A 9,712-nucleotide genomic window follows, 5' to 3' on the forward strand; every position below is an offset into this window, starting at 1 on the left:
TCCTTTCTGGTGAAGAATTGGCTTGGTAGTTTGGTCTGCCCTGTTCCCATGATGCACTGGGCCAGGGACAGACTAATTTGCATATAGCCAGGTTCTGAGCTGGGATGGGGCAGTGAGCTAAATAACGGTGATGGATCAAGCCCTGATCTTTGGACTGGGTAAGAGTGGTCTGCTTAATTCAGACACTCTGTTCATCACCACCCCCTTTTCTGAATCGTTTTTGGCCACTATAGGTGTGGCAGGGTATACTCAGACATGAGTCCCTTGCTCACTGCTCCATCAGGATTCAAGCAAGCCGGGCCGACGAGGCTGAAATGCCAGAAACCGGTCCCCGGTAGCTTGTCTCCTTTCTGGTGAAGAATTGGCTTGGTAGTTTGGTCTGCCCTGTTCCCATGATGCACTGGGCCAGGGACAGACTAATTTGCATATAGCCAGGTTCTGAGCTGGGATGGGGCAGTGAGCTAAATAACGGTGATGGATCAAGCCCTGATCTTTGGACTGGGTAAGAGTGGTCTGCTTAATTCAGACACTCTGTTCATCACCACCCCCTTTTCTGAATTGTTTTTGGCCACTATAGGTGTGGCAGGGTATACTCAGACATGAGTCCCTTGCTCACTGCTCCATCAGCATTCAAGCAAGCTGGGCCGACGAGGCTGAAATGCCAGAAACCGGTCCCCGGTAGCTTGTCTCCTTTCTGGTGAAGAATTGGCTTGGTAGTTTGGTCTGCCCTGTTCCCATGATGCACTGGGCCAGGGACAGACTAATTTGCATATAGCCAGGTTCTGAGCTGGGATGGGGCAGTGAGCTAAATAACGGTGATGGATCAAGCCCTGATCTTTGGACTGGGTAAGAGTGGTCTGCTTAATTCAAACACTCTGTTCATCACCACCCCCTTTTCTGAACCTGTTAAGTAATTAGGCAGAGTCATACCAACTTTCCTTTGATTGCTTAGTGATTTGGGTGCATGGCTTGCTGTTTGCTTCCTTTTCCCCATGTTCAATGATTCAGAAATTCAGATCATACAAACCAGAACTAGAAGGCCTCTAAAAATTACTAGGCACATACTCGTTGACATCACTGTGTCATTCTAACAATTGCGTGCTCGCTTTGTGTAAAAAACTCCCACAATCAACGTGATAATTTTTCACGCTCCCTAGACGTGTTGCTAACACAACACGCAAAGGATCCTGACATTCTAGTCATTCTTTACCCCTCACGCTGTGATAGACGTTCCCAATGTGTCACGTGGACACAAAGGAGTACAATGCGGAAATACACTATAAATACATGCTCTGGTCGTGACCACAGGAAACATCCTGATCCCGAGGAGACCGGAGTAGGTAGCAATACGGACAAGCACCTAGACACAGGTAAGATCTTACCATTTAAAATAATTTGACAGTTGTGCTGTAACCTTTTGACAACGAAACCTGCAATTCCCTTTCATCCAGCCTAAAACCCACGAGACTAACAGTATTTTCTTTACTCCTCTGTAGAGTTTGACTAAAGAGGACCACCCCTCCCGGGACCAGATATGAAGTGTTTTTTCGTAAATAATGTAAATATCAATAACAGTAGCCCTAATAAGGGCAACCTATGCTTCGGACTTTAAATAGCGTATCACTAATAGTAACGATAAAGATAAATTTACAGGGCGCGTTCAACCAGCTACACGCGGTATTTTCGACCGCCGTCTTAGGTTTGGAACACGCATCCTACTAGGAATTCACATGCTCGTCTGCGCATCACCTTACATGTGGATTAGCATTTTTCCATAACTAAGCTCCTTGACTAGCCTCTCCACATGCATCTTATTTCACGTATATATTCTGTATATTTGAATGCATGATCTGTGTTTGATTGGCGCTACACTGAGTGCTTTAGCAACCACCACTATGATATAAGAAAGGAATCAGTGATATGGCATACAAAGTATTCCAATGTTGCATATTTTATGTGTTGTATGTTGTACTGTATTGTATAGTCTCACTTTCTTTTACAGGTACATACAGAGCAGTGGATCATAATTACGGTCAGTCCAATAAGCATAGTTATCACACCTTAGCGCGTGTGCTAAAAAATGCGCATACACTTGGTTTAACTTTTTTACCACTCACTTTTCACTTTTTGTCACTTTCACTATTTAATTCTGTGTGAGAGAGGTCCAGAAGAAAGCCCCACAATTTTTGACCAAGGGCTGAAACATGTTGACCAGCAGATAACTAAGACATAATTAACAGTCTTCATAACGTTATCCACTCATTCTTTTTAAATATACCCTGGACCACTGGGAATAAAGTAACTGTCAGTAAGAGCACCAGAGGTATTTTTAATCCATCACTTCATCACACTCACAAACTAATAAAACCCAGCTCCAATGTAATCAGGTGTCGCAGCACAGCTGAGTAGCATTTGGCTACTCAGCTGGGAACCCGATGATTAAGCATGACACCAACTAGGTTGGTGTGTGAGGGTTCTTTTAACAAATCCTTGTGGTGCTAGGCACTACAGTGCTGGACAACCTGCTAATCTGGTCCGTCCAAGTTGTTTTTCAATACTTACCAAGGGACAAGGAAGGCCTGTTGATGGTCCTAGCTCTCTCATTTGCTTTCGTAATGCATCATATTTAACATGACATGGAGCATTCCAGTCATTTCCTAGTGCTGGTGCACAATGTGCTGCCTAGCATCATTGCAGGCACTAGGGTGCAAGGGTGCCTGCATTACAAGCAGAATTGTTTTTTATGCAGGAATGGACACCTTTGACACCCATGGCATTTTCCTCTTTCACAATGCAGCACACATAGTAAGAGGGGGAAAAAGGAGGAGGATAAAGACATTTCTCCTAATGATGCCTCCCCTGGGGATGAGAGGCATTTTGACACATTCCCAGGTGTACCGAAATGGCGAATCTGGGAATGTGCCAAAATCCATGGGTTGATGCATGGGAACACCCACGCTTCATCCAAGGAACACCTCCTTGGGCAGAGTAACACAACACAGTGATTTGAGTTATGTTGAGTTGTGTTGCATTATTCTAGATTTATCAAGCCACTCAGGGTCATGCAAGGTCGCCTTGTGTGGCTTGATAAACCTTACTCAAGAGTTGAGTCACTCTTGCACCCCAATGAGTGGCACAAAGGTGATGCAACTCTTTGCTAAATATGCCCCTCAGTTTGTACAGGCAACAGATGTTATTTTTCAAAAACAATTCCCACAATTCTCTTAGCTCTCCAGGTTTGCTACACCTGCATATTATTCCCACATTTACTGCATTTTGGACAGGTGTGAGGAGGGCCTGTGGGTTGTGTGCAGATCTCAGAAACTGAATTTCCTTAAGACTCTGTGCTGTTCTCTTGTGGATCCCTGATTGGCCCCTGATAATATTACTAATTTCCCTAGTTTTTCCTAATTAAATAATGCTGTGTTGTTTGTTTGGGATCTTGTGTTGTACTGACCAGGGTTCCCTGTGCGCTTTTTCTCTCTCTCTCTCTCTATATATATATATATATATATATATATATATATATTATTCAACACTCCCGTTCCTCCAAACAAAAAGAAACAGCACACCAAGGTCGTGTTGTGAAAGGGATTTATTGGCAGACCCCCTGCCCCCTCCGACAGACGCGTTTCGCCTTTCGGCTTCGTCAGTATCAGCGAGTGTGTGAGAAGAAAACCATTATAACGTCCTCATTACTCATAGAAAGTAAGAGTGGACTAACCCCCCATACGTTTTTGGCATCGGCCATCTTACAATGGTAGGTTAAAGTATACAGGTAACGTTTCCATTAAAAACAATGGTTTCAAAAGTGCAAGTGCATGGTTAAAAACATTTCGCAAAGCATTTCATGTGGATATTCATATATATATACCATATACGTTATTTCAACCAATATCATAGCGTTTCAAGTTTTGAAAAAAATATATATATTACATTCTAACATTTACCACTATAGTGAACATTTCAGGCCATAGATGGTTATAACTCAATATATCATTATTCTTTTATGTGCCTGGTTATCTAATCTTTTCATCATGCTTCTGTTCTATCAAAACTTTATTTTGTATAATGGTATATGTCAACTTATTATGCCCTGAATGGGCAGTATCGACTCCTATTCTAGTTGTTTATCCATTTGTCAGTGTTACTCATTCCGCCCTCTATGGGACTATATCTTATATCCTGTTTTAACTTCTGGATGTCTATAAATGGGACAGGTTAACTTGCTTGTATTGGACTCTGTCTTCCTGTCTCATTCTAGATGGACCCATAGTTCCTCGTCATTGTTCAATCCTATAGGATGTTTACTCTGTAGATCAATAATATATTTAGATTCCAGTACTTTGAGTGCCTTCACCCGGTCTCCACCCCTCTCCCTTCTATCTAGATGGTCTAAGCAGAAGAAGGTGAGTAAATCACGGTTACTATTGTGGTGGGTCTCAAAGTGGCGTGCCACTGGGTAGTTTTTGTCGTGGTTCGTTATCGCCCGCATATGTTCCAATATGCGTTTTTTCACCGGGTTAATTGTACTGCCAATGTATCGTTTATGACATGGGCATTCTAAACAATAAATGGCAAAATCAGAGTTGCAATTCAGGATTTTCAGGATTTCTCTAGACGGGCGGGGATCGTTAGGTCTTCCTTCATATTTCGTTCTTTTCCTGCTATGCTTGCAAGCTTTGCAATGCATGCAAGGAAAGAAGCTTTTGATGGGGTAATTCCTGGTTGCTTTGGGCTGATCCTTGAAATGACTCTGCAATAAGTGGACATTTAATGATTGGCAGCGTCTGTAGGTTATGGACGGATGTGGTGATATGATATTTTTCAGAACGGCATCTGTTTGAAGATATGCCAGTTGTTGTTAAATATCTAAACCAACTTGTTCGATCTCATGTTGTATTTGGTAATCATCCGTACTACCCCCACTGGTTCTTTTTTTGTTTCTCTTTCAGGAGGTCCTTCCTGTCAATCATGTCTACTCTACTTGTTGTGCTGGTGAGCAAAGATCTAGAATAGCCCCTTGCTTCAAATCTGCTTACAGCTTCGTCCCGTGCCTGTGCATAATCTGTCATATCTGAACAGTTTCTTTTCAGGCGAAGCATTTCTCCGAACGGAATGTTACGGATCAGGCTTTTGGGGTGATGGCTAGCTGCATATTGCCCGCTGTGGGCTTTCTGTAGAGTTTTGTTTGTAGTGTGTTTCCGACTACATAGACCTCTAGATCCAGATAGTGTACTGAGCTCTCACTGATGGTGCTAGTGAATCTTAAATTTAGACCGTTATTGTTTAGAGTGGCCACATACTCCTCTGCCGAGGCCCTGTCACCGCGCCAAACAATAAACAGGTTGTCGATGTATCTAGCCCAGATCATGATCTGGTCTAGCCACTTCTCATTGGCCCCGCCCCAGGCCAAGTTCTTCTCCCACCAGCCCACGAACAAGTTCGCGTATCTGCGGGCGAAGCACGTGCCCATCGCTGTCCCTCTGATCTGTCGGTACAATGTACCCGCAAATAGAAAGATATTATTCTCGAGACAGAATCTGGTCATTTTCAAGAGCATGCAATTGTGTTGGTGAAATTTCTGTGCGTTTTTGCCTAGAAACCATTTTACCGCATGGATACCATCCTCGTGGTCTATGCATGTATACAAATTGGCGACGTCGAGTGTGATCAGTAACATATCTTCTCCCCACTCGATGCCGTTGATTCGCCTGAGGAAGTCCTGGGTGTCTCTTATATAGGATGACAAATCTCGTACAAAGGGAGCCAAGAAGGTATCGATGAATCTGGAAGTATTTTCTAACTGGCTGCCAATGGAGGAGACTATGGGTCTTCCAGGAGGGTTTTTGATGTCCTTATGCACCTTGGGGAGGTGATAGAAGGTGGGGATAACATGATTCTCACACTGTAGATAATCGAATTCATTTTTATTTATCATTCCCTCATCCCTCCATCCCTCTAGTAGTGATTGGTACTCAAGAATGCATGCTACATAGTCCGCTTTTGTAATTGTCATATAGCAGTCTCTGTTCTCATTTGGTTCATGGCTTCTTTTTTATATTTCTGCTTACTGAAAATCACCACGTTTCCGCCCTTATCAGAGGGTTTTATTTCAATTGTGGTATCCGATTTAAGTGATTGTATCGCATCCCACTCCTTTCTTGAGATGTTGGAGTTCTTTCTCGTTATGTCCACAGAGTTGTTTGCCATTTTTTGGAGATCTTGTAGAACTGCATCGTTAAATACATCTACTGCATCATGTGTGGCATGTGGGAGAACCCGTGACTTCCTTTGTAAGTTGCTTGGATCGCGTTTTTGGTTTATTTCTTCCCTCCTCAGGGTGTTCATAGAATTAGGGATATCTTCCATGCCAGCTAGATTGTGCGTTGTCATAAGGATTTCTAGATCATTATCTCTCAGTTCTGTTTCCTCGTTGTTGATATTAATGGAACTTGTGTTTGTAATCATTGCCGGTTTCATTGCAAATATCTTCTGGAATTTTAGTTTGCGGACAAACTTAAAGAGGTCAATTCTTGTTTCCACATGATCAAATTTTGCCGTTGGGCAAAAGGTTAGGCCTCTTTTTAGGACCATTTCTTTGTCTGTCGTGAGCTTCCTGTTTGATAGGTTTATGATTGTATTTTCCTCACCTACCATCTTCCTCTCCTGCCTTTGCTCCGGGTTATCATTGGGGTGGCTGATTGTGCGTCTGCCCCTCCTGCCTCGCCTTGTTTTCCTCCTCTTTTTTGTGTTATTTGCAGAGGTTGTTTCGATATTATTTGGGGCTGTTGCAGCGTTTCCTTTAAGACCTGATATTCGTCCCAAAAGGAACCACAGGTGTTTTTTCAGTGCTTGTTCTTATTCCCCTATTTGCGCTTCCTTCTTCTTCTGAGGCTTCCGCCTCGGATTCTGAGGTGTCCCTGTTGGCAGGTTGTTGGGTGCCCTGTGCCAGTCTCTTTCTTGTGGTATCAAACTTGCGGGCGAAGGTTAGTATTCGCCCAGACAGATAGTCATGTTCGTCCCTATGAAATTTAGTTTGCTTTTTTTTTTTTTTATTCCAGTTTCGTAATCCTTTAGTCGTTTTGTCATTTCTTTTCGTAACTCTTCTCTGGTTTTTGTGTTTTTATCCTTTGCGATGTTGTCCTCTATTTTCTGTATTTCTGCCAGGGCCTTGTCTCTATCGCTCCAAGCGTATTTTATTAGAATCAGTAACATTCCTTTCGAGGAGTCCGCTGTATAAACTGCCCAGTCTTTTAGTAATTGGGGGTCCGGGTTCTCGTATGAGGGGACTGTAAAAATGCGTAGCCCTCTTGGGACTCTATTACACTCCACATAGCGTTGGAGGGAGGTAGCCTCCCACCACTTTCGAATTTCCCGCTCTTGTGTTTTTTCTAGTTGTTGAAAAAGGATATGCAAATTGCTGGTGGGCGCCGTTACGTTTGTAACCCCTTCGGTTCTGGCCGTAATTACTGTACTGCTCCTGAAAATATCATCCGCGTCATTCTTCCTTTCATCCATACTTGACATTCTTGAGTCGAGCTTATGTACACACTCTCTTTGATTTAATCAAACTCCTGGGCAAAAGCGTCCGCGGGGGTGTGCTGTTGTCGTACCTTTTAACGGGACTGAGGCACAACTATTATTTTAAAGATTTCGAGGTAATCGTGCATGCAGCACTTACCCGGCTTGGAGTCCCACGGAGACAGCAAGTATCCCAGGTTCTCACCAGTCTGGGTCGGCGCAGTCAGTTTCCCTCTGTATTCTTGTCGGCTTCCACCAATCTGGATGCCGGTTTCAATCTTTGCGTGTTCTTCGGGGCAGACGGCCAAATTAACTTATCACACAGTTCCCGTCACCGCCGTCGCTCCACCAATGGTCCCGGGTGCTAGAATCTTGCGGTGGTGAGCCGCGTTTGTATTCTTCCACACTCCCGTTCCTCCAAACGAAAACAGACAGCACACCAAGGTCGTGTTGTGAAAGGGATTTATTGGCAGACCCCCTGCCCCCTCCGACAGACGCGTTTCGCCTTTCGGCTTCGTCAGTGTCAGCGAGTGTGTGAGAAGGAAACCATTATAACGTCCTCATTACTCATAGAAAGTAAGAGTGGACTAACCCCCCATACGTTTTTGGCAACGGCCATCTTACAATGGTAGGTTAAAGTATACAGGTAATGTTTCCAAAAGTGCATGGTTAAAAACATTTCGCAAAGCATTTCATGTGGATATTCATATATATACCATATACGTTATTTCAACCAATATCATAGCGTTTCAAGTTTTGAAAAAAATATACATATTACATTCCAACATTTACCACTAGAGTGAACATTTCAGGCCATAGATGGTTATAACTCAATATATTATTATTCTTTTATGTGCCTAGTTATTTAATCTTTTCATAATGCTTCTGTTCTATCAAAACTTTATTTTGTATAATGGTATATGTCAACTTAAAAAAAAATATATATATATATTCATTTATATGTATATGTATATATATATATATATATATATATATATATATATATATATATATATATATATATACATCATTGCACTGAGATTTCACAAACATTAATGACTTCTTTCCGCTTTGTTTCTTATACATTTATTTTATTCCTTCTTTAGATGCTTCACTGAATTCAGCAAAAAGCCTTCAAAACAGCAAACAGCTAACACGTGTTTCGTGCTCAATCTCACTTCTTCAGGGCTGTTACAAACATAAAATCACAAATCAATTTATATCATCTATGAAAAGCAAATAAATATTAAATTAAAAGAATCAAGATTTATTACTATTTGCTCCATAAGATTAAACTTCTCTTATGTTTACATTTCTATTGAACAACACACTTTATTACAAACAATATCAATGGTAACCTCATTAGATACAATACAAAGTGAGAAAAAAATGACATATTCGTCAAATTTATAGCAGATTCACTTCAGCTAACTGCATGGGAATTAATGCAAATTGGAGTGAAAGGTTGTTCTGTAAAGCTGCTTGGTAGTTGTCACTATGCACTAATTCAGCCAAGTACGGACATTGATCAGCCAAGTATGGACATTGATCAATTATTTTGCTCCTTCTCTTCAGCTAGAGCCAGGCACGCAACTCTCAAAGGGCTTCAGCCCCCCGTGTATAGCATCCCGGGATGAGACAGCTTCCCAGGCACACACACAGCATCACCCGGGTAAATCACAGATCTTTAAAAGACTCCTTACTTGTTATTGAGGCTGGTTTTTCACTCCTTCTAGAACCCCTGCATCTCCACTCTGCCCCTCTGGCTAGAGCGCTGGTTCAACATAAAAATTTCTTCATAAAATTATCCAAATTGCAACTTAATTTACTCTGGTTATTACCTCTCAACTATATATATTTTAATCCTCTTGGTCTATTTATTTTTGCTCAACTTCAGATAGCTTCTTACCGGTTCGCATACATAAGTAAAAAACTAAAAAATATTAATTAAATTGTGGATTGTTTAATGTTGATTTGACAACAATCTTGATTTATATTACATTGCGAGATGGAGACGTGAACACACAACCTTTATGCTCAGAGCTCTCGTGTTCCTACCCTGTGCTAACTGGAATTTGCATCTTGTTTGTTGTTTCCTTACTCCTTATTCATTTATTTAGTCGTAACCGCCACCTTTTGTGAAGTACTGATATGCTTATGAAACATTCAGAGTTCAGACCTACAAAGT

The sequence above is a fragment of the Lissotriton helveticus genome, chromosome 6 (assembly GCF_964261635.1).
Source record: "Lissotriton helveticus chromosome 6, aLisHel1.1, whole genome shotgun sequence".
Lineage (NCBI taxonomy): Eukaryota > Metazoa > Chordata > Amphibia > Caudata > Salamandridae > Lissotriton > Lissotriton helveticus.